This window comes from Zalophus californianus, chromosome 17, assembly GCF_009762305.2.
Source record: "Zalophus californianus isolate mZalCal1 chromosome 17, mZalCal1.pri.v2, whole genome shotgun sequence".
Taxonomy (NCBI): domain Eukaryota; kingdom Metazoa; phylum Chordata; class Mammalia; order Carnivora; family Otariidae; genus Zalophus; species Zalophus californianus.
The window spans coordinates 10,465,500-10,491,517 of record NC_045611.1 but is presented as its reverse complement, the minus strand read 5'-3'; the positions used below and the strand labels follow the sequence as shown (position 1 = coordinate 10,491,517).

The 26,018-nt window shown below is 39.1% G+C and overlaps 1 protein-coding gene and 1 pseudogene across 5 annotated transcripts in view; both read left to right on the top strand.

Moving 5' to 3' along the window:
* The window catches only part of LOC113935458, a 94,733-nt pseudogene extending 80,414 nt beyond the window's left edge, over positions 1 to 14,319 (top strand).
* Positions 14,320 to 14,433: 114 nt separating this feature from the next.
* Positions 14,434 to 26,018, top strand: part of LOC113936541 (metalloproteinase inhibitor 1-like) — a 50,696-nt gene continuing 39,111 nt past the window's right edge. For 4 of the 5 annotated variants that reach the window (XR_003524284.1, XM_027619887.1, XM_027619886.1 and 1 more), the window contains exons 1-2: positions 14,434 to 14,599; positions 20,317 to 20,440. The gene's annotated coding sequence lies outside the window, so the exon portion shown is untranslated. Of the gene's footprint in view, positions 14,600 to 20,316; positions 20,441 to 25,804; positions 25,889 to 26,018 lie in introns of all 5 variants that reach the window. The other variant, XM_027619885.1, reaches the window with a different exon arrangement.

Here is a 26,018-nt window from a genome sequence, read left to right as displayed (position 1 = left end):
AACCAAATGTTTGTGAGGATGTGAAGAAAAAGAACCCTCATCCACTGCTAGCAGGAATGCAAAATGGTACAGACACTTGGGAAGACAGTTTGACAGTTTCCTAAAAAACTAAACATACTTTTACCCTACAATCCAGCAATCATACTCCTTGGTATTTACCCAGAGGAGCTGAAAACTTGTCCACACGAAAGTCTGCACACAGATGTTTACAGCAGGTTTATTCACTAATGCCAAAACCTGGAAGCAACCAAGATAATTTTCAGTTAGGTGAATGAGAAAATAAATTGTGGTACATCCAAACAATGGCATATTATTCAGTGTTAAAAAAAATGAGCTATCAAGCCATAAAAAGACATGGAGGAAATAAATGCGTATTATTAAGTGAAAGAAGACAATCTGAAAAGGATACATATGGTATGATTCCAATAATACGACTTTATCAGGAGGGAGAGGTGAATAAGTGGTGCACAGAAGGTCTCCATGGCAGTGAAACTATTCCATATGATACTACCATGGTAGATACATGTCATTATACATTTGTCCAAGCCCACAGAATATGTAACACCAAGAGCAAAGCCTAATGTAAACTATGGATCTTGGGTGATAATTCTATGTTAATGCAGGCTCACTCCGGTACAAGGTGTTGATAGCTGGGGTGGTTGCAGGGTCAGGGGACAGGGGTTATATAAATGGCAACTCTCTATATTTTCTGCTAAATTTTTCCTTGAACCTAAAACCGCTCTGAAAAATAAGGCTTATTAATTTAAAAACAGAATCAAAGACAAATGTTAATAATCATCATCTTTGGGCAATGAAAACATGGTTAATTTTTCTTTCCTTTTTCATACTTGTCTATATTGTCCAAATTCATCACTATTAGAATGTTTTGAATGATTTTATTTTCCAGTCAAGAAAAAAAATGTATATTTACTGATGATGTCTGAAAACCTTCCCCCTTCTCTTCAATCCCACTGTTGCTATTCTCATCTTCCATAAACTCACGCCCACACTACTGCAAGAGTGCCCAAAGTTCCCCATCATCACATCTATGCTCAGCTTCGTCCTATATATATTGTTTCCTTAAGTACCATTTCACCACGCTATTATCTTTTTCAAAATCTGAGGTGTATCCACTGTTCTCTTCTGAAATCTCTCCCATCTGTGCAGGACTGGTGCACTCTCCCCACACGCACACTTCTCCATTCATCTTCTTCAAATGCTCCAATCCACAATGATTGTTTTTATTCTGTTACTTTCTATAAAAAGCACAGGCCAAGGCTTTAGGAAATTGACTGTAAGCCAATATGCACCATATACTGGTTTCATGGTCTGTGGTACACAGTAGTACCTCCTAAACCAGATTTCGAACGCTGTCATCTCAGGGACCGTGCATTACCTTTGCCTTCCATGTTATCCACTCCATTTTTAATGGATCACATGACATGATATATGGAAATCTTTTTAAAATACTTTAGTAAAACTACATGGACAGGGGAATAAATTTTTTTAAAAAGATGAATACAAGGTTGATCTTTGCTGAATACAGATAGTGATTATGTGCAAATTTTTTAAAATACTATTTCCCTAGTTGGTGTAATTTTTGAAATTTTCCATAATAAGTTCGTTTTTTAAAGATTTATTTATTTATTTATTTATTTATTTAATTTATTTATCAGAGAGAGAGAGAGAGAGGCAGGCAGAGGGAGAGGAAGGCTCCCTACTGAGCAAGGAGCCGGATGCAGGACTCGATCCCAGGACCCTAGGATCATGACCTGAGCCGAAGGCAAATATCAACCAACTGAGCCACCCAGGTGTCCCCATAATAAGAGTTCTGAAACAGGAACTGTGAAGAGTTTAAGATGATTAAATGCCACTTCTGAAACTGAAAATTATCAATCTGTAAGTTGTGTCTTGATATCTCCCAAACTATTTATACAATCAAATCCATTTTTTTCGCACATACATACCTTCATTTTTAATATAAACCATTTAGCTTATACAAAAGTTCCTATTGGCTCTGTGTCATAAAATGTGTTTCCATTTATATAAACAAATTATGCAAAGATTAAATAATCTAAAAAATAATCTGGAAAATGAAGTACCTGACCTGTGACATCATTTTTCCCTGTCCAAAGAAAAAGTGAGACCCCCTTCTTCTCTTAATTTTGCATCATTTACATATACTGACCTCAATCTGGGTCACAAAATGGTAATATTATTGCAGTTAGTATGATTAATTCACTTATTTGTTTATTTAGTTTGTAAATCATTTTAATTAAATAGAAATGTCAAGGGAGTCAAGCCTTCGCATTTAGAGTTTTTAAAAAATGATATAAGGTAGAAAGATCATTTTAATCATGATGAAAACATGCTAGTTTTGGAAGGCACTTTTTCATATTAAAATCACAAACAACTGGGGCGCCTGGGTGGCTCAGTTGGTTAAGCGGCTGCCTTTGGCTCAGGTCATAATCCCAGGGTCCTGGGATCGAGCCCCGCATCAGGCTCCCTGCTCGGCGGGGATCCTGCTTCTCCCTCTCCCTCTGCCTGCCTCTCTGCCTACTTGTTCTCTCTATCTCTCTGCCAAATAAATAAATTAAAAAAATCTTAAAAAAAAATAAAATCACAAACAATTAAAAACCCCTTCCCCCAACAAGCCCTCTTCAGTGGCAATAAATGGAAGCTTGCAAAAGTGCCACTCTCCCTATTCAGCAACTAGAAAAATTTAGGCTCACCAAGTCTCAGCAGAGGCTGCCATGTCTCCACATTCATCAACCCACAGCAGAAGTTCAAGTAGAAAAATAGCATGCAGGTACTCACCGAATAATGTGCCGGCGTGTGCCTTCAAACAGATGGGAATGCCCACCACCCTCCTGACTTGTCATAACCTCTGTTCCTGTTATGCTTTCCCAAACACCTGATAATGTGGTCTCTAGCCTGCAGAGTGTGCGCAAGGGCTTATCTTTCCAAACCTCATTTTCTTCACTTATTATGTTGAGACAATAACAGTATGTATGTACCCCACAGAGCTGCGGGTATTAAGTGAGATAATGCATGGGAAGTGGTCACAGCACCTGGCATAAAAAAAGTCTCAAAATGTGAAAATAATAATAAAACTTCAAAGAGTAGTTATGGAACTATTTTTTCTTCTATTTATTTTAAACACTCGGGGTTTGGGGGATAGTTATAGAAAGAAGACACCATTCCTTAGGTGGAATTCTTGCCTCCCATGGCCCCAAACCACTTCTTCTAGTCTGGGCTCCCCTCCCCCGCCCCCCATCAACTTGCTTGAATGAGGATCTGGTAAGAGGCAACCTCAGGGACCAAATGTAGTATCCAATTTAAGAAAAAGAATATAAAATGACAAATAGAGAATTACGTTAAAATGCGTGTGCTTGTTTAGAATGAGAAATCACCAAGAAATTATCTATAAAAATCTGAAAAATACCACCGTTATTACAAAATCCGGACACGTAACACTTTTATTAACTAGATACCTAGTATGCATCCAGAAAATATTTTTCTGCCTTTTTTTTTGTAACCTATATACTCTGACCTCTTTCTTACATGGCAACAATTTTATAATCTCATTTTCTCTAGAAAGAATAGAATGTTAATTTAGTCTTTCCTCTAGCGTGGTTGACTGAATTTTTCTTTTAGTTTTGATAGTCTATACTCATAAAACATGCAACTTCACTTATAGATGTACCTTCTGTTTGCACTACTGCTACTGTAAGAGTGCCTTACAAACACAGAAATTCTGATAAATTCTATTTCACACTGTTTCCATAAAAAATGTAGAGTACATTTATAATTTTATATGCTGCATTATATTCCTGAGAAAAATGAGAGATTAGAGAAACATGCCTGAGGTTACACAGCCGGCAGATTGCTGAGCTGGGATTCCATTTCTGACAGCTGGTATTCATTATTCCTCATTTTCACCCACCCCTCCACACTACGCCTTCCAAACTAATACCCACACCTCTGACATCTTGATCAGCTGTGAAGAGGGGAAGGGAGAGGAAGAGAGACAAACTAGCATTTACTCAATATTTGCCATGTGTCAGACTCTTCATTTTGGCACTTTCCTTATCTCATTTACTCCTCAAAGAAACTCTGAAAGGTCAGTGGCATTTCCCCCAAGTTACAAACCAAGAAACTGATCTTGAGAAGTTCTAGGCTACAACACGAATACAGAGACGACTTTATGGATTCTAAATTCATGTTCTTTCCACCATACACATCTGATTCCTTTAACACGTGAGAGAAAAACGAGGAGTGTCTGGGACAAAACTATAAAACTCAACTCCAAACTAACTTATTTCAACAAATACTCTTATTGGTTCCCTGGCTTTTCCTGAGTTGTAAATGGAATGGATCAAGGAAAGCACTCAGTATCTGTCACTCTAAATGCTCCTTGACAATGGCTAACTTCATGCAGACCCACAGTGGCCACTGGACTTGTGACAAACCATGTTGGTGAGAAAGGGAAAGAAAGCATTGGAAAGATATAGTTACGTATTTCAGTATTTACAGTATACACATAATTTTGCTGCAACCGTACAATGTTTGGTGCCCAAAAAACATTTCCAGATCCCTCAAAATCATCTGGCTACTTTTTTATCCATTTGCCTACTTTTTATCCCTAAAAACAGGACTAGACTATGCCCCACATTTGTCCACAATACTAATAAAACCAAGTATCTCCTTCTGATTACTTTCTTATTTTTGTGGGGGATTTTGATTTATGGTACAATTTGTTATGGCAGGGGAATGGACTCCCTTCTTTTTATTTTTTAGGTTTTTTTTATTGTGGCAAAATGTACATAAAATTTACCATTTTAACCATTTTTAAGCGTACACTGCAGCAGCATTAAGTACCTTCACATTGTTGCGCAAACATCATTACCTTCCATCTCCAAACTTTTTCATGTTCCCAAACTGAAACTGTGTAACCATTAAACAATAACCCCACATTTCCCCTCCCTCCAGCCTCTGGCATCCAGCATTCTACTTTCTGTTTCTGAGTCTGACAACTCTAAGTACCTCGTTTAAGTGGAATCATACAATATTTGTCCTTTCGTGTCCGGCTTATTTCACTTAGCATGTTCTCAAGGTTCATCTATGTATAGTATGTGTCAAAACTCTGTTCCCTTTGGGGCATCCGGGTGGTTTAGTCATTAAGCAACTGCCTTGGCTCAGGTCATGATCCCAGGGTCCTGGGATCAAGCCCGGCATTGGGCTCCCTGCTCAGTGGGGAGCCTGCTTCTCCCTCTCTCGCTGTGTCTCTCTCTGTCAAATAAATAAATAAAATCTTTTAAAAAACCTGTTCCCTTTTAAGACTTGAACAGTATTTCATCATATGTATACACCACATTTTGTTTATCAATCCGTCTGCTGGTAGACATTTCAGTAATGTTTTCACCTTTTGTGAAGCATGTTGCTGCGAACACTGATGTACAAATATCTGTTCTAGAAGTCAAGATGAGGAAGTTAGCACTACAAAAAACTGAATGTGAAATCAGCACTGGTGACCCTGAGGGTCCCCCCTCCCAGTAGCTGGGTCTGAGTGGGGAGCTGGGAGGGAACACCTTTGCCCTGCATTACTCAGGGTTACCCCACCAGAGCCATCAGAGGCTTTTATGAATAATGTATAAAACTCTTCACGTGGACATACATCTTCTCTATGGTAGATTCCTGGGAGGTGAATAACTGGACCATATTGTAACTCTAATTAAGATTTTAAGACACTGCAGATGTTTACCAAGAACGTGTAAATTTAATTTTTTTCATCAAATGTGGGAAGATATCCATTATTTATTCAAATATGTTTTTGACTCATTTCTAGCTTTCTTCTTCTTCTGGAATTCTCATTACACATATACTGGTTGCCAGGGGTACCTCACAGGTCTCTGAGGATTTGTTCATTTTTATTTTTTTCTTTCCTTTATTCAGATTAGATAAATTCGATTGACTTATCATCATGTTTTCTTATTCTTTCTTCTGCCATCTCATGTCTGCTGCTTAGCACCTTTAATGAATTTTTCATTTTATTTACTGTCTTTTTCAATTCCAGAATTTCCATTTGGTTCTTTTTTGTTGTATTTGGTTGTATTTGGTTGTATTCCATTTGGTTCTTTTTTTCTATCTTTTCATTTGGATGATTTATTGATGAATCAGTGTCCTCATACCTTCTTTTACAGATTCAGACATGCTTTCTGTTAGTTCTATGAGCTTATTTATAACAGCTACTTTGAAGTCTGTCTTCTAAGTCCAAAATCTGGGATCCCTCAGAAAGAGATTCTATTCTTTTTTTTCTTCTTGTGGATGGGTCACACTTTCCTATTTATTTGTATGTGTCATAAATTTTGTTGAGAACTGTACCTTTCAGATAATATTTTATAACAAATCTGGATTATAATGCCCCCGATATGGATTTCTTTTCTTGTTTATTTTTCATCTTTATTTAGTGATATGCTAGGATTAACACTACAGAGTGTGTCTGACTTGCAGTGTGTGGACACTGAAGTCTCTGCTCACTTTTTTAAAATATTGTTTTTAGTTTTTAAGTCTGGCTTCCCAATGTCACCCCTGGGTCAGCACAGCGTAGGGGTCAGCCAATGATTCATTATGGGTTGTGCTCAAATACTTTGAGCCAGTAAGGCTTCTACTCTTTGCCAATGAATCTGCGTGTGGGTTGAGAAATGTATTAATAATTCAAGTAAATTTTTAAGTTGGCTGAACTTTATCATATCACCTCTGCCCTTGTGCAAGCCATCAGGTTCAGCCAGATGCACGTAAAATGCTAGGGCCTCTCACCAGCTTATGCAGCCTTCTGCATGTGCACCACTGTATAAACTGCCAGGGACATGTGGAGCTTATCATTGTCCACTATGGCTCTTTCATTCCTACATTTCCTACATTTCCCTCTTAAATTTCTGACTTCCGCTGCCTTCCCCATCCAGGATTCCAACATCAGACTAGTCGTTACATTTGTCTTCCTGTTCCTCGGCTACTATTCCCAACAATGCCCAAGGACATTCCCTTTCTGCATGCTGCCCTCCCACTGAAGCCAACCAAACCCCTCTGACAGCAAATCTTCTTCAACTGCCCAGAGAATATCATCCCTGCCCAGAGAAGATCACCTTTTCTTCAAAGCAGTGATTAGTGCTCTCAATTCTGGATTGGTTAAAGAAAAATATGACTCATTCTTCATGTCTGCTCTATCTTTATAAACTGAAGAACTGCATAACAAAGCAGGCATCTGTTGCCATAGTTCATTAAGTGCTCTCTCCATGAGGAGCCACTGACAGGCTAGAAAGGAAGGAAGAGCAAGAACACCAGAGAAATAGCAATCAAATATTTTTTCTCTCCCCTGAATTTTATTCCCTCATTAGATTTTACCTCAGAACCAAAAAAAAACCCACAAAAAAACAAAAATAAGCAAACAAAGGAAAAAAAAAACTTCCTGCCACATTACCGTCTTACTGTTTTCTTCCAGTTTAGATGCAAATGTAAGATTATCCTTTTGTTGGCTGAAGGCCTTCAAAAGCAGCACTCTGAACCCAGTTCTCATTTCATCTATCTGCTCAAACATCTTATTAGGAGAGGAAAATGATAGGTAGTATTTCTTCCAATAATAACTACCCAATCCCCACTAGTCTCCTAGGCTAGTCACCTGTACTCTTGAGTGGACGTTCAAAGATTGTTTTCTACAGCGATAGCAACATTCCCAGTAGCCTTCTAAGTGAAAACTGCAGGGATGCTCAATGATGCAGATCTTTGAAATGTCTGTGATGTCTCCACTGGGTTTTTATCAATCTCAAGGATAGACGTTCTCATTGGGAGGTGAGGCTCACTAACCCTCATTTTATAAATAGAAGAAAAGAAGTCCAGAACCAAGAAAATAAGTAGGCTACTCTCCTGAAAATTATATATCAGCTCAGTCAATGCCTGGTTCTTAACAGAAGTCTGTTTTCCCTCTGAATCCAGAGAAAGCTAAGGATAACTATTTCTTGTATCATTCCTTCATACATATTCATGTTGGGCCTCTAAGTGAAGGTAGGTGATAAAGGAGAATGGGCCATCAGAGGTACAGAGGAAAGAAAGGGGGGAAAAAGCAAACTTTAAAGAGGAAAGAGGATTGTGTGAGGGGAAAAGACCCAGGAAACACCTAAATAGTTGTCTAAAAGTGTTGGTTTCTCTCCAACAATGGTTTTCTTGAAGGAATTGGGTTCAGACAGGCATGAATCGAAATCCTAGCTTGGTCAATTACCAGATGTATTTCTTGGTTAATTTCTTTAAATCTTTTGAACTTTAGTTTATAATTCTGTGAAATATGGACATGAATAGTGCCATTCCTCTTTCTCCACCCAGCACCTGGCATGAAATCTGAACATATTTTCCATTATATTTTTGAAGAGAAGGAGGAAGGGAGGAACCAAGCGCTCTGCTTCTGCTTAATAAATTTGGGTGTATTTTGGTATGCTTTCAAGTCTCTTCCAGACATTTCCAACCACAGATTTTCTACAAACTCTGTGCTAAAGATCTTCAACTAAATCGAGTAGAGAGTATCTGCAGGTTCTGATTTTAAAAAGTAGATTGGACCTACACCCTCCTTCCCCCAGAAACATGGATTTAACAACAACAAAGCAACAAAATACCTTGGTGAGAAATGCAGATACTAATCAACCATAGGTGAGCATGAAGCCAACCACATCAAAACCCAGCAGGTAATTCACAACACTCTCCTTCCACTCTCTCATCAGGGTCTTATACAGATAAACATACAAACAAATACAGAAGCCTGTGGTATTGTAAGGTAGCTGAGTAAATCCCTTATCAATGTGTATAAAATATTTTTAAAAGCATAAAAGTAATTACAAATCTATGCTAATAGATGTGCAATATAGAAATAATTTGTGTCACCAATAACATAATAGACAAAAATTAATTCAAAATGGATTAAAGACCTATATGTAAGACCTAAAACTATTAAATTCCTAAAATAAAACATAAGGAAAGAGCTTCAGGACACTGAATTTGGCAATGGCTTCTTGGATATGACACCAAAAGCACAAGCAACAAAGTAAAAACTAGACAAATGGGACTACACCAAATTCAGAAACTTCTTTACGTAAAAAATGATAATATACAGAGTGAAAAGTTAACCTACAGTATGAGAGAAATTAATTGCAAGTCATATATTTGATAGGGGTTAATATCCTGAATGTGGAAGAAACTTGTACAACTCAACAATAACAGAAGTTAATAACCTGATTAAACAATGGGCAAAGAACTTGAATAGATCTTTCTCCAAAGATACACAAGGGACCAATAAGCATGGGAAAAGATGCTCAATATCACTAATAGTTAGGGAATGTAAATCAAAATCACAATGAGGTGTCACCTTACATTCATCAGGAGTGTCATTATCAAAAGAACCGTAAAGAAGTATTGGCAAGGATGTGGAGAAGTTGGAACTCTGTCTGCACTGTCCATGGGAATGTAAAATGGTGCACCATTATGGAAAACAATATGGAGGTGCCTCAGAAAATTAAAACTAGAATGACCATATGACCCAGCAATTTCACTCCTGGGAATATACCCAAATGAACTCAAAGCAGGATCTTCAAGAGATATTTGCACATCCATGTTCATGACAGCATTATTCACAGTCACCAAGAGGTGGAAGCAACCCAAATATACATTGAGAGATAAACATAAAGAACATGTGATTTTTACATACACTTGAATACTATTCAATCTTTAAAAAGAAGGAAATCCTATCGGGCTTCAACATGGATTAACCTTGAGAATATTTATGCCAAGTGAAGACAAGTGCAAAAGGACAAATACTGTACAATTCTGCTCACATGAAATACCTAAAATAGTCAAAATCATAGAAACAGAAAACAGAAAGGTGGTTACCAAGGGCTGAGGCAAGAGGAAAGGGGAGGTCGTGTCCAGTGGACATAGAGTTTCAATGTTGAAAAATGAAAAAGTTATAGAGATTTGTGGTGAATATGTAAGTATATGCAAATATACATAACTACTAAACTACACACTTAAAAATGGTTAAGATGGTAAATTTAATGTTATGTGTTCACACAATAACAAAAAATTAAAAATTTTTAAAAGATTTGTTAAATTTTCATTTGAAGTAGTTTGTTAGGTTGCTTTTCCTTGGGTAACACTTTTGGGGAAAAATACTTTAGTTCAATAAAACAGTATTTAGATTCAATTTGCAGTTCAGCAAAATAAACCATTCCAATTCAGACTCTATTCCTAACTAGGGTCAGTCTGACTTGGATGGGAGATAGTCAATCTAACTTAAAGCCCACCTGTGGCTATTCTGTGGGTTTATTCTGCTGACTTCAAGCACAATGGGGCTAAAAATGCTATTGATCACAGCCCTGATTTCCTAAAAATGTCAGGAACATTTTACACTTTTTCTCTGAGGTATTAAATATCAGGCCTGCCATTAACCAGATTGTGATAACAGACACAATAAAGCCAACTGCAAAGTTAACATTAAAGAATATTTCTCCAAAGGTCATGCTGCCGCTGTAGTAGGATATCATAATGACCCTCTTCTTTGAGGGCTACTGATTTTTCACAAAAGATGTCCCCAGCCCAGCTCTGCAACTTCCACCCACTGTGGTAGCCAACAGGTCAGAGATGATCCTGCTTCTCTAGCCCTTCCTGAAAATCATATAACACCAGCACAAATCTCATAAAAAAAAAAAAATTAAAACGCTCCCTGCTGTTTATTACCAAGAGATACTTCAGGGCTCCACCTCACACACGCTCCCTCATTGAATTAAGTCAAAAAACCTACTTTGCTGGACAAAAGGTTTGCCCCTGGGGGTCACTGGGCTGTTGGAATTTTTCATCTTGCTTGCAGGAAAAGAATGTTTCCAACAGATCCCAAACCCAAACCGGCAGGCTTAAGTAGAGGGGTTTGTTCTACCCCCAAAGCAAAGGTAAATCAGATTTGCAAAGACCATTCCTATCTCCCGGTCTGGCTCACCATGGACCAGCCCACCAGAATCAGAACAGCTGAAAGCTGAAAGCCAATATTTTCCAACCTTCCCCCAAAAACAGTTATGTGTCCTGAAGGTCCTTTAAATCTAACATCTCTGAACCCATGAGCCACTGGCCGGGAGGGGTACCTTAGAGCTTGGATTTGACACTCATCCTCCATCTCTGGTCAAGACAGATCTAATCATTCAAGGTCTTGCTAAAATACCTCTGCAGACACACCTTCTCTGATCATCTTTAAACTGTCCTCTTCCTAGACAACCTCTAACACATCTGTTACTTGTTTTTCTTCTTAGCGCTTAACACTTTATATATTTTGTTCACTACTTTATTAAATTCTTTTTATCATTTTCATAGTTTATGTAGTAGAGTTCCATGGGTTTTTTTTTAACTTAACAATCAAGTCTCTTTTCTCCAATGTTCACTGTAAATAGTTCATTTCTTGTTCATATTGCATTAGCTGCTGCTCCAAAAAAAGAGGAAAAAAAAGATCAAAACAAAAGTTGTGATATTCATTTCCCAAGAATGTAATACATAATGTTTAATTTTTCAAATAATCTAAGCATAGTAATCAAAAATAAAAATCATATTTTTTTTAATTTTTTTATTTAATTTTTTAATTGTTATGTTAATCACCATATATTACATCATTAGTTTTTGGTGCAGTGTTCCATGATTCATTGTTTGTTCATAACACCCAGTGCTCCATGCAGAACGTGCCCTCCTCAATACCCATCACCAGGCTAACCCATCCCCCTCCCCCCCTCCCCTCTAGAACCCTCAGTTTGTTTTTCAGAGTCCATCATCTCTCATGGTTCGTCTCCCCCTCTGACATACTCCCCTTTTCTTCCTCTCCTGTTATCTTCTTCTTTTTCTTTTTTCTTAAAATATGTTGCGTTATTTGTTTCATAAGTACAGATCTGTGATTCAACAGTCTTGCACAATTCACAGTAAAAATCATATTTTAGTTTAAATTAAAAAAAAGAATAATGATAGACTTTGACTCCACTTTTGTTTTTTGGTTTTGGGGGTTTTCTTGACAGGTTCAAATATAGTTATAAAATCAAAGCATTTTAGTTCTGTAAGGAACTTTACTGGTCATAAAAACAGCTTCTCCTTATTTTGCAGAGACAAAACTGTAGGCTGGAGTGTGGAAGCAATTTGAAAATGCCCTGATTTACTGGTGGCTGAATGCCAGTTAAGCTTGATTGGAAAAGGGAAGAAGGTGATAAAGTATGTTTTGAGTACTATTCAAGTTTAGCCTTTTGCCCTTTTAAATTAATAGTTTTTAAATAAAAAATATATCATGTACACAGTTTTAAAAAGCATAAATCAAAGAACCATGACTAGGCTACTTACCTTAACAAATGGCAGGACTATTTAAGCTTTCACTGCGACACTTCCTGATCCCATTTTTATTTCATCTTGTGAAAGAAGGGGTGTGGAACTATTCTGAACTTTGTTTTCACCATTCTTCTGTTTTTATTTGTAATTTTACCACTTAGATGTTCTTGAATTTACATCAGTGATTTCTTACTGTAAGTACTCATTTTAACAACTTGCTTTTTTCAGCTGAGATTCATCACTTACATGTTAATTCACAATGCTACTCAATTTTCACTGCTGTATAATATTCAAGTGTGTAACAATGTTTTACTTTATCCATTCTCCTACCCTGTGGGTATGTTAAACTGAGCTATTTGGGCTGAGAACAGAGATGATGACCTGAATTAACAAAATGCAACTATTTGCTCCTGGAGGGCTCCATGCAAAAAAGATAAGACTTTATCTAATAAAGTCTTCACTATTATCTAATAAAACTTCACTATTATCTTCAAGAAATTCTTGCAATTCATTCTATCCAGGCAAACAGTCTGCACATCTGGAACAACAACTCTTTTATAATGACCAGAGTTTGTTCATCTGGATACATGTTCATCTGGATTCAACTGGATATAGCTTATCAGAATGCTGGCATTTAAAAAAATTACTGTATAGGGGTGCCTGGGTGGTTCAGTCAGTTAAGCATCCAACTCTTGATTTTGGCTCAGGTCATGATCTCGGGCTGGTGAGATAGAGCCCCTCAGGCTCAGTGCTAGGTGAAGCCTGCTTAAGATTCTCTCTCTCTCTCTCCCCTTCTTTCCCCCACCCCCAGTGCTCACTCTCTAAAAAACAAACAAACAAAAAAACACAAAACAAAAGCAGAAAAAAAAAAAACACCTGTATTAACCCAAAAGAAGACAGGAAAAGAGGGGAGAAGGATCCAAGAATAGATGGAACCAACAAAACACGTAGCAAGATGGGAAATTTAAACCCAACCTTATCAATACTAGTATTAATGGTAAATTCTCTAAGCACTGCAAGTAAAAGGCAGAGATGGTCAAATAGGATAAAAAGCAAGAACTATCTGTCATCCACAAAATACCAACTTTCACTATAAAGAATAGACAGGTTAACAGTAAAAGGATGGGAAAAGATAGAGTATGAAAACGCCAAACTTAAGAGAACTGACTAAATTAATATGAGACAAAATTTCCTGGTGTCTTGCCATTGTAGGGGCACAGGTGAAAAAGCCAGGAAGAAACGCGGAGTCCTTTGTGAGGATGACGATGCACAGCCGAGCACCACACTGCAGGTGCCGTTTACACTTACCATGGGAGGGACACGGCGGCCTCAGGCTACGGGACCCAGAACTTCTAATAGAGCCGGAATGCCATCCAGAACTTCGACTGTGGCTGCAATTCTTCGGCCTTGCCACCACCCCGTCGTCACCGCAGGTGGCTTTCTGCACAAGCGCGAGGCCATCCTGGAGCACATTTTGCACCAGCAGGAGATCGCCGGCAGCTGGAGGCCCACGAAAGCAGCAGGGTGCCGGGTCTGAGGAGCAGTAAGAGCTGCCGTGACCCTTGGCACAGGAACAGGTGCCGCCTTCCTGGATCAGAGGCAGCCCTCGTGAGCCCTCCCGCAACCCCTTCATGCCTAAGCTGGTCTCGAGGAGTGGCCCAGACGATGCTCAACCCGCAAGCAACGACAAGGACAAAGCACTTCCCAGCTTCAGAATCCTGTCACTGACCCCTAAGACCACAACTGTCAAACAGAACTTGGACCGACCCCAGGTGGGAAAAGCCACCGCGCATGTCAGACATGACGCGCGTGCGCTTCATGCCGCTTGGCGCCTCCATGCACCACGTGAGGCTCACCGCTTTCAGTGAGCCCTGCGCATGCGCCATGGCCTGGGCTTGCTTGAGCGACGTCGTGCAGAATGCGGTGCTCTAGCCCCTTGGGCACTGGGTCGTCCTTGAGTGCGGGCGGAAGCTGATAAGGAAGGACGTGTGCACCCCGGAAATGGGTAGAAGCTCGCAGACCCGCAGCTGCTGCGGGTGGCGCCGACTCCACTCCCATGTGAGTGAAGCTGCAGGCGGAGCAGTCGTGGCCGGCCTCTTGGGGATGCGGGCCTGAGTGTTCGGGAGACCAAATAAACCCGCCTGAATGTGGAAAAAAATTCCGGAACCAGATTGCCTGAGTACAGATCCTGGCTCACAGCTAGCTAGTTTGAGTAAGTTACCTTAACCGCTTTCTGCCTCGCTTTCTGTCTTTAAAATGGGGGTATTAATAATTTTCCTCAAAGGGCCAACGAGAAGATTAAATGAGTAAATATGAGAAGTGATTAGTACTGATTCCAGTTTTTAATAGTAAATGCCTTTAATATTACACCTTTTAAAATAGTGTTTGCTATCTTCAGTAAATAGCATTTGTTTAAGTGGCTTCGTTCTAATGCTACCCTCCTTGTAGTTATTCACCATAGCTCTAGAATTTATTGAATAGCTTTCAACATCTGTTGTTATCCTTTAGTTTGTTGTTGTAATGAAATATGTTGATAAAGTTCCTATTTTTGAAGTCCTTGCATTACTGAGATTAATCCCATTTGTTTATATCATAATTTTATAAATGAATAGCTGGATTCAGACTTCTAATAATTTATTTGAAAGACTTGCTACTATATTTATAATTGGAATTCATCTTGTTTTCTCTTGTGTGCTATCTTTACAACACTTTATTCCATGAATTCAGGAACTTTAATCTTTCTCTGTGGTCTAGAATTATTCAAAATAACATAGGAATTGCGTGATGTGTGGATTTAAATTAAACTCAGTAAAACCATCTGAACCTGCCACCAAATTTGGCTGTGGTTATTGGACTGTTCAAATTTTCTCTCTTGTTGGGTCAAATGAGGTATTTTATGTTTTGATAACAAGTTACCTGTGTCTCTCAGATTTCCCAGATTTATTATGGTAAGTTTGTACCAGTTGCTTTAATATAAATCTTTAAGCTTTTCTGTGTTTGAAGATTATATTTCATTACTAACATTGTATATTCATTTTCTATGTCTGTTTATTAGGTTTGCCAGGGATTTCCCTTTTTATTGTAGTCTTTTTAAAGAATGAAATGGGTATTTTGTATCATATAACATAGAACATGTAGCATATTACAGAAAGTCAAGGAGCAGTATCTTAAGAGAACACTTCATTTCCCTCTCACGTAAAAGAGGTCCAAAGGTGTGCAGCTCAGGACTGGTGTGTCAGCACCCTGGTATCATCAGGGACCCAGAGTTATCTTCATGCTCCAATTCCCAACCCCTGGCTTCCATCCTTATGAACCTTATTATTCACAGTAACTGTTGGAGCTCTAATGATCAGGTTCAGGTTTCTGGCCAGCGGCAGGTAGAAGGAGAACAAAATGAAAGAATCAGTTTGCCAATGATTCAGCCCCCTTTCTTAGCCTTCCCAGAAGTTTCTGACCATACTTTTGTGTATACATCTGCCAGAACTTAGTCATAGAGCCACAACAAGATGCAAGGAAGCACTAGGAATGCAGCCTGAGTAGCTCCCCATCAGGGGGAAAAAAAAAAAAAAGTCAAAGTTCTATTACTGTGTGAGAGGACAGGAATGAATATTGGGTAGAATTGAGAGCGTCTGTTCTAGTGTCATGTATACTATCAAATGTTTCTGCTTTCACTTCTGCTTAAAATTTTCATCTTTCATCTGAGTTCATTTTTCTTCCTAATTGTTACTGGCTGATTTTGATGCTCATCTTTTAAGTCCTGAGGTCAAATAGTTTGTGAGGTTTTTGTCTTTAAAAAAAAATTACAAGAAAACATTTGAGAATATATGTTTGAAATCCTGTATTTCTCTTCCCTCATTTGCTAGATCTTAACCCCTTACCTGTGGGGTAAATGTTAATGGAATTGCCCAAAGACAGCTGGAACTAAGAGCATTAGATTTTAGGGTTTATGTTCTTTGAACATATATTCCCTGAGCTGGGTGGTTATGTGACATATTAAATGTCTCTTTTAAGCACACAGTCTTTCATATGATAATTCATTTAACAAATTGCCTTTTGCCAGATACTTAGTGGTCTCCAATTCAAGATTATAAATATTGCTGTAGCTGCCATCCTTATGATATATTTTTGACTACCTGTGTAATTACTTCTATAAGATTAATTTCTAAAAGTGGAATTGGGTGTAAAAAATGTAAAGTCTGATACCTATCAGAAAACAACTTATTGGTTTGTCTTCTGCTCTCCAGAAAGTTTTCCAGAAAACATAAAATTGCTTTCTCTCACACACTTTTGATAAGAGCATAACCTGCTAAAGCTGATTTAGATAGCAATCTGGTAATATCAGCCAAAATTTAAATAGGCATAGCCACTGATGCAGCAAGTCCTGGTCTAGGAATCTTACTGAATTGCTTTTTTTATGTACATAAATATACAGTGTATGTGGTAAATCGGAAATATAACCTAAAGACATTGAGTGAAAAATCACTATGAAGATACATGCATATGCTGTGATTCCATTTTGTAAAATAAAACTATGTGTGTATTGGAAGCCTATGCTAGTACTCAAATGCAAAGTAAAACAATGAGAAGGATATCCAACAGGGGCCAGTGGTTACTTCGGAGGAGGTAAAGAAAGACTGGGCCCAGGAGAGGGAGATTGTGGTCCAGAGAAAGGCCCATGTTGAAGTTGATAAACTTTTGTAGTACATTTCTCTTTCACTGGGGACATGCTTTCATTTTATTATTAAAGGAAACAAGATATTTATTAAAATTAGAGTGTTGGTACATACTTTCAAGTTATAGATACTGTCATTTCTTGATTTATTTATAATTGCTTGGACTGTTAATGTGACTGCTTAATTCGTATTTCAGTGTCTTACCATCAAGGAACTCTGTTCTTTCTCTCTTGCTACTCTGCTAGGACATAGATTGGCTGCCACCATCCCGGGTGTCATAAAAAAACAACAAAATCCAGTGAGAGAAGAAGCTCTACTTTCACAACATCTACACACACACAGTCTTAGCAAACCACCCAGCACTCTTCTCCTCCATACACATACACCTCCCTGTCGTAATTTTTCCCATATCCATTCCTAAAGCGGTCCCTGACAAGGGGAATTAATACCATGATAGGCTTAATGAAGACGCTCACCATAACAAGAAAGGAAGGTACCAGAGAAAAACCTAGGGTCTTTAAAAAAGAAAATTGGGGGTAATGGCTTTTGAATAAGCAACCAACAAGTTCTGGTATTATGGTAAAAGGGATCCCTCCTCCCCCATAATAAGTACGTTCCACCCTTATGATCTTTTTAAATTAACTATTCTTAAAGTTTGGACCTCAAATCTTACAAATGCACTTCCTCCAGGAAGACCAGTTGTCATGCTTTAGCCAGTGTGAGTTGTGGTTTTGGCCAATTCATATTAAAAGCATATGTATCTGTTAAGGGTCTAGAAAGATTCCTTCTGCTCCACATGTATCCACAGATTATGAAGTTCCATAGGGAATTTAATAGATTATCACACTGAGTTTTAAAGAGTATAAGATTTGATAAAATAAATACATAGTTTTAGGAATGGATCAACAGCTTGGACCCACAGCTCTTTGCTCCCCAAAAAAGGGATAATCCAAATGTAATAATTGTCCAGCTTTGGGGCTGAGTGCCAACAATGAGTTTAGACCAGCAGGACCAACACCATGGACAAGGTTGGCCAAATATGCCTTTCCCCATCATAGGTTGAGCTTCCCACAGTCCGAGAAAACTTGATATAAACACTATACCTTGAATAAGGAGATCATTCTAATTTCTTCACCAAGCCAACCCATATAAGCCAAACAAGTGGGTCAAATTTCAGCTAAAAATTTTATAACTTGCTAAAGACCAGGCATAGGCAAGCTGAGGTTTTCAGAGGCAAAGGGAGTTTGTATCAATTCACAGGTTATTCTTTACGGACATCACTGGGTACTTACAAGAAAGATGGAGGATGGGGTGGTACAAAAGGCCTAAATCCCCACCCACATCCTCCTTCCCTATGGAACAAAACGTAACCATAGCAACAACAAAATACACACATAGCTCAACTACTGTTAAGATTTTCTCTTTATCTTTGGTGTTTGGCAGTTTAAATATAATGTACCTGAATGTGGTGTTCTCTGTAGCTATTTGGCTTGGTGTTAATCGAGGTTCTTAATCAATAGAGTAATGTCCTGTCATCAGATTTGGAAGTCTTGGCTCTTATTTCTTGAAATACAATTTTTGTACATCTTTTCTCATCTCTGGTTTTCCAATGATACATACATTAGACTTGTTGACAGTGTCCCACATTTCCTTTATCTTCACTACTGGGGTTTTTTGTTGTTGTTGTTGTAGTTCTTTGTTCTTTGTACATTGACCTATGCTTTGATATTTATTCAGATTTATTAATTCTTCTTTTGTGTTCATTCTGCCATTAAACCCATTGGATGAGTTCCTTACTTCAAATACTGTATTTTGTTATTTCTAGGATATTGATTTTATTCTTTTTATAGATTATAATTTTCCATTGAAATATTCAATTTTACATTCATCTTATCTTCTATTTTTACATAGTACCCAGTTTTTTAAAGTCCTTACCTGACAACTCTGGATCATCTCTAGGTCTGTTTCTGTTGACTACTTTATTTATAATTGGACACTTCTTATCATGTATGGTAACTTTTTTGCGTGATGGGCATTGTGAATGAGACACCGTATTATGTTATCTTCCTCTAAAGAGTGTTGGCTTTTGTCCTAGGTGCAGTTAAAATACCAACAGATCATTTTGTTCCTGGTGAAGCCCACTTTTATGTTTTGATAGGTTGGATCTGCTACAATCTTGTTGTAATACATATATCTTTACCCAAATGACATTGACTTTATGGAATCTCAGCTGAATGCCCTGGTTGATCATGTGTTTTAAAAATAGTAATTTTTTTGAGGAAATGATAATATTCTGTATCTGGTCCCTATAAACTATAGTTAAATTTTCTATTATGTAAGTGAACTTGAAGCATACATGATTGGTGATAGGGAACCAACATTGTTTAACTTCACCATTGCTAAGTTATACAGGTTATGCTTTCTCTGTGGTTCTGGGTGGAACAATGGCCAAATCTGTATTTTCTTTTCCAGCCATGCAGCCATAAAAAGAAGATACAGTCATAGAAAATCTCAGGATTGAAGGGAAATAAAAGTTTATTATAAACAAAAACATACACTCATCCTTTGTGTTAATCCCCTGGTATGTCTTTGTTCACAATGAGGTGAACTAAGTTGAACGTGAACAAGGATGAAAGTGAAGTTCTGCAGTTGAATCGAAAGTAACAATTGCATAAGAATAAAATAAATAACACTTGACTTTAATGAGCATCTCATGTGAGAATAAAACTCAATCTGAGTTCTGAAGTTAAGGCTTTAAAATCAAAACTAAACATGTATTGGTTAGAAGATTGGTACCTGAAGATATAGGGGTCTGAAGATGCTCTAAAGCCCAAGCATTTCTTGGCTCCATTACATGTCACTAATCTTCACTGCAGGACAGGTCCTGGATTATCCCCATTATTATTCCCCACCCCCAAGTCTGACTCCAGTGAAAGACCATGAGAATGCAAAATTGGGCCCTCACCAGGATGGTAACATATAAATATGAGGAATAATCAACTAAGAACATGGGAATTAGAGCTCCAGGTTTTCCAGAAATATCTTGGGAAAAATTAAATATCTTGATTTCCTCTTTTCTGCTTTATTTTGATACTTATGAAAAGTGCATCTCTGAAGCTAACTATCAATTTTATTTCCCTGAGGAATCAGAGCCACTTAGGTAAACATGATAAATGATGTTAAAAAAAAATGTAGGACCAAAAAAAAGGAAAGTACTGGTGGTCTGTCTAGAACTAAAATTCATTTTACCTTGTAGGTCTTACAAGTCTTGGCAGTTACTGTTGAAGTTTAAGTTATCCGGCAATTACTTAATTTGGCAAATAACATGAAGAAGAATGATACTGATTTTTAACTTCCTAGCAACTATCTATTTCAGTTAGGTAAGTACATATTTCATATCTTAATCATGTTGGACATCACTTGATGAATGGAATGTGTGAGACTTGCTCCTAATATATGCTAAGTGACATAAGGTTGAAATCCATCAGAAGCTTTCACCAAATGCTTCTTTGTATGAGATAAGAATCTGATTTGACCCTTGGCATTCAAAAGTTCTAAACTATTGCAGGCAACCTGCTTAGAATATTAAATAAATGTTGATCATATGCAGAGTTAAGAAAAAGTTAAGCATTTAATTTAATATGTAGAATAAAGAAAATATTTGTTTTTTGGTAGCGTCACTCTCAGTTACTATTAATTGACTGCCAACCACATTCCAGATAGCAGACAATGAGCATAATGAAAACAAGGACCAGGAAACACTGTGTCCTACACAGCACATAAAACATGACTTAATTAATATTTGTTGAATTGATAGCAATTTGCTTGCCTTTTCCTACACATTATTTCATTTCCAGAATTTCCCTGAAAGGTATATTTTATGCCCATTTCTTAAATGATGAAATTGAGGCTTAAAGCAGTTAATGGACTCCCTTGGTCCAGGTCCCAAAACCATAGGTTGATCATGTCTTCCCTCCACCCATGCTGTGGTCACTCTTTCTTATGGCTCAGCAGCTTGCAGCCATTTGGGGTGAGAAGGGAGAAGGGAGCACAAGTTGGAATTGGTAAGCAAGGTAGATGTGAAGTGAGGGTTTGTAAACCCTCAGAAGATGAGTAAGCACGGTCACTGTGTGCACAGTAGCGGGAACCACAGAAGATGAGTAAGCACGGTCATTGTGTGCAAAGGATGCTCCAGGCCGGAAGAGGTGGAGGTGGAACGAGAGCTCCCTGAGGAAACCTTGCTGGGAGATGGAGAGTATGATACTGTGATAGCCACTGAGAAATCTGTATTTGGTCCTCAAGCTTGTCCTGCCTCAAAGCTACAAAAACCCTTGGAATTTCTTGTGTAAAGGGTGACAGAGGTGTCTATTATTATGTTACTGAGGTGACTTTTGGAAAACCCTTAGGTAACCTAAGGATGGGGGCTGGTTGCCAGGAGAGCCGCATGATTTGAGGGTTGAAACTTTCAACAGCTGGTCCCCCTAGCCTCCAAGGTGGGGAGAGGGGCTAGGGGTTGAGTCAGTCACCAGTGCCAGTGATTTAGTCTGTCGTGCCTATGTAATGAAGCCTCCACCAAAAACCAGCAGCCCTGAGTTCAGAGAGCTTCCAGGGTGGTGACCACGTGGAGGCGCTAGGAGAGGAACACCCCTGGGGAAGGCACAGAGGCTCCGCGCCCTCTCTCCCCATCTTGCCCTCTGTATCTCTTCTGTCTGGCTCTTCCTGAGTCACATCTGTTTATAATAAACTGGTAATCTGGAAAATGTTTCTCTAGAGTTCTGTGAGTCACTCTAGCGAAGTAATCAAACTGGAGGGGCTTTTGGGAACCTCCAATTTATAGCCAGTCAGTCAGAAATACAGATAATAGCCTGAGCTAGCAACTGGTGCTAAAGGGGCCTTAAGGGGGGCAGTCTTGTAGGACTGAGCCCCTAACCTGTGAAATATGATGCTGTCTCCTGGTAGATGGTGTCAGAATTCAGTTGAATTGTAGGACCCCCTGCTGGTGTCCAGAGAACTGCTTGCTGGTGTGGGAATCCACACACACACACACACACAGGAATTGGTATCAGAACCTATTTAGAGAAAAAGCTAAAGCTTCCAAGGTGTCTGGGCAGAGGGCCTTGATACAGCAAGTGGGCGTCCTGAGAACTTGCTGTGAGGCTGTGTGAAAGGAAGTTACCAAGCCACAGTTACTAGTGGAAAATGCAGCTCTTGCAGAGATGTGTGATTACCTTAACTTCACGGCTGCTCCTTGGTTTGTCATGCCCCAAATATGGCCCACGTCATCCTTCCTTTGCCTTAAAAATAATGAAATGCAACGTCCCGAGTTAGGGTCTATATTCTTGAGGGTGCCCAGTATTCCCTATTCACTCCTTAAACTACCTTTCTGTCCCTTTAACCACCCTAGACTCAGTAATGCACATGGGCCCACTCCACCTGTATGAAGGCCCAAAACCTCAGTTCAAAGGGGACAAAAATTAGACCAGCATGGAATAATTTTGTATTGGCGTGTTGGTGGATTTCTTTGGGCTCATCCTTGTTTTTTAGTAACTTCTTTCAACCTGGCTTATAATTATGCAACTACAGTAGCTGCTAGAATCAATCAGCCTTCCAAACCGAAACACGTTCATCTTTATCCAAATGTAATTTATCTAAAATGCCATGTTGGTGTGAGCATTATGCATTACTACATAGGCTTCTATTTTCTTCTTAAATAATGAAACACCCTAATGGAAAATATTCCCTCTAAATAAATTTTAATGAGCACTTATTTGCCCAAATTGTTCTTTCTCTGAATGGCAGAAATTTAATATGAACTTGAATTATCAGGGGCTTTTTGTTATAATGGGCTTTGGGAATAAATCATGCAAAGATGACTTATTTTCCTGTATCTTCCAAGCTGCAAATGCTACCATAACAACTTCCTCTCAAATGCAAAGTGAGAATCAGTATCTTACCTTGCATCTATGTAGGAAAATGTCACATCAGAAATCATGTCAAGGTGTAAGATATTTCTGGAGATTGAAGTGAACGAATGAGAAGCCTAATTGCTATAGAAGGGCACATATCCCAGACTTTGCTGCTACCAAAAAAAAAAAAAAAAAAATGCATGTGTCTGCTACATTTTTTAATTCCCTGCACTGAATGGTTTTTCTGAGGAAAGAAAGCAAATGGGAAGTACTTCCCTGTATCCTGGCAGGCTACAGAGCTTGGGCTTCATTGTGCTCACCAAGAATCAGAGCAAGGCCAGATGTAGAACTTGGAGAAGTGCCTTTCAGAAAAGAGCTCCAGCCTCAGCAAGAATTACGAATCAGTGGAGTAGGGAGCCAGATTTAGGGTGCCCCCGTAGACTCCAGAATGCATACCATTAATTGCTTCTCTAGACTTTTTCTCCTCTGAAGTACTGCCAAAGGGAGCCAGTGCTGTTTCGGAGTCATTTTTTATAATGGAAATGACATCGAGAGGGGTCATTTAGTTCAGTTTAAAATTTTGTATTGCATACCTTCCAGAAGCTTCATAGTATTAAAAACCAATCACAAAAAGGAGTTTCCGTTTTCAAGGAGCTCTGCACTGGGATGGGGAACTCACAACTAAGTCAAAAACATCTTCAGTGAGTGTCAGTCGGATTACTTTTAAAACCAAGAAAATGTGAGCTCCATAAGCACCTCCAGGGGGCAAAAAGGCAGCAAAGCTTCTATTCCTGGGAGGTTTCTGGGCCTGGCTGGAGAGCAGGGCTCCAGATGCTGATGGCTGTGCTACCTACCTGCTGAGTGGCCTTGACAAGGTCAATGAAAACCTTAAAAACTGCTTCCTTATCAGAAAACAGGGAAAAGAACACCCATCTGGTAAAGCAGTTGCAAGATGCGCACAGATAGTAGACATCCAAGGAATGTTCTCTTGAGCAATCTCCTGTCACCTCTGGCCCTCACTGCATATGACCCCTCACTCCCCCAACCTACCAGTTTTGTCCAGGAACAGCTTTATCCACATCTATACAAATGATTAGAAAGTGGGAGTGGAATTATTTAGTCTGTGTGTAGAGAAGGTAGAAAAAATTTTAAATGTGATTTATTTTATAATCAATTAGGGTAATATGCTTTTTCATAATTTAGCTATCCTAATAATTATTCCCATTAAAAAGCATAAAAAGAACATTTATAAGGGGCACCTGGGTGGCTCAGTCGGTTAAGTGTCCGACTCTTGGTTTTGGCTCAGGTCATGATCTCAGGGTCCTGAGATCCAGCCCCGCATCAGGCTCTGTGCTCAGCCGTGAGTTGGCTCAATTCTTTCCCTTCCCTCTCCCTCCTCCTCTGCTCCTCCCCCAACCCACCTTCCTGTGTGCCCTCCCTCTCTCTTAAAAAAAAAAAAAATGTCTTTATATGACATTTAAAAGTTGCAAAGCACTTTATTTTATAATTTGACTCTCAGAACAATCTGGTATTATCGGCAGGACAAGAAATTGTAGTACCAGTTTTAAAGATAAGGAAAGTGAGGCTCTGAGGATCTGTGTGGCCCTGGTCTTGTGTCTGCATAGTGTTCTGTACTTCTCTTACCTGCACAGAGACCTCCGACAAATACTAATTTGGGATGTGTTGTGTAATGTCTTTTCTCCTGATCAGAGTATGACACTCCTCGTGCAGCCGTTTTGGGACACCACTGAGTCCCCAGCTTCTAGCACAGAACCTAGCCCAAGAACGAATTCAGGGATTCAAAGAAAAGGTTCACAGAGCATTGTTGTGGCAGAGAGAGAACCATGTGTTAGTAAAGTAATGAAAATAAATAGGCTGTTTTCAGAAGCAGCGGCAGCTGTCAGGCAGTATGTGTTGATAAGGTGGAGAAGGACCATCTCCCAGGGCTACCTCACCACTCTCTGAGTGGGCACGGGGCCAGATGCCGCTTGCAGGGGGTGATACCACCTCTCCAGTGAGCTTCTGAGTTTGTATAGCAAGGGACTGAGTGGTCAGATGCCTCTGAAGGGCAGAGGATGCTCAGGTGCCCAGCCCTCTGGCTTCTGTTCTGGAAGGGAGCCTTCCGCCATGACAAAGGAACCTAGGACAGTGCTTGGTTTCCACCTGCTCTGTAGTGCAGAGATGAGGGAAACAGCACAGCAGTGTCTCCTTATGGGGAAAGAGGAGTATTTCTGTGCCTAATGTTTACTCATCTTTTACTCCAAGTGGTAAAATACACACACACACACGCTTGTTTAGGATGTATCAGAAAACAAGACTTCCCTAGAAGGAAGAACTCTGGTACAGTACTGGAGATGATCCATTCATCAGACCTCACATTCTGGCTCTTTCATTTGTAATGAAAAGAATCCCTAAATCTCTCATTTTTCTCAGCTACAGAGTGACTTTGTAATGCTCACCTCATCACATTGTTCTGACGTTCCAAGGATTAAACAAGAACAAGCAGTTTAGATGCCTGGCACATATCGCATGCTCATAACTGGCTAGGGACTGTTATTATCCTTCTGCTCTGGGGGAGAGGACAACAGTAATACTGTTGCTTTTCTCTGCACTCACAATCAGGACTCATTTTGTACACAACCACACCCCGGTGAGGTAGAGAGCTTCATCCCCATCTTGCAGGTGAGGAGTCTGGCTCATGAAGTTGGTGTGACTTGCTCAGAACCACATAGTGTGTAAATGGCAGAATGTTTGGTCATTCTAGAGCTATAGTGGCCTCGCTGATGGTGGGCTTGGATGTTCTTTTACTGAGGGAAAGAACAATCAATACCTTTGCAGGAACACTGCTGGAGAGAATCCTGACGTGAGCACAAAGTTTCTGGGAAAAAGAAATTGGCAAATCTCGCTGTCAACAATCAGAAGGTGATCAACGGGAGAAAAGTACTCTGAGAAAAGCATGGTTTTTTAATCTTCTTTGAAACAGCTGATTTCCCTAGACAAGTGGATAGCTAAATTCATATAATTATCTATGCATACACTCCTGTCATCTTCA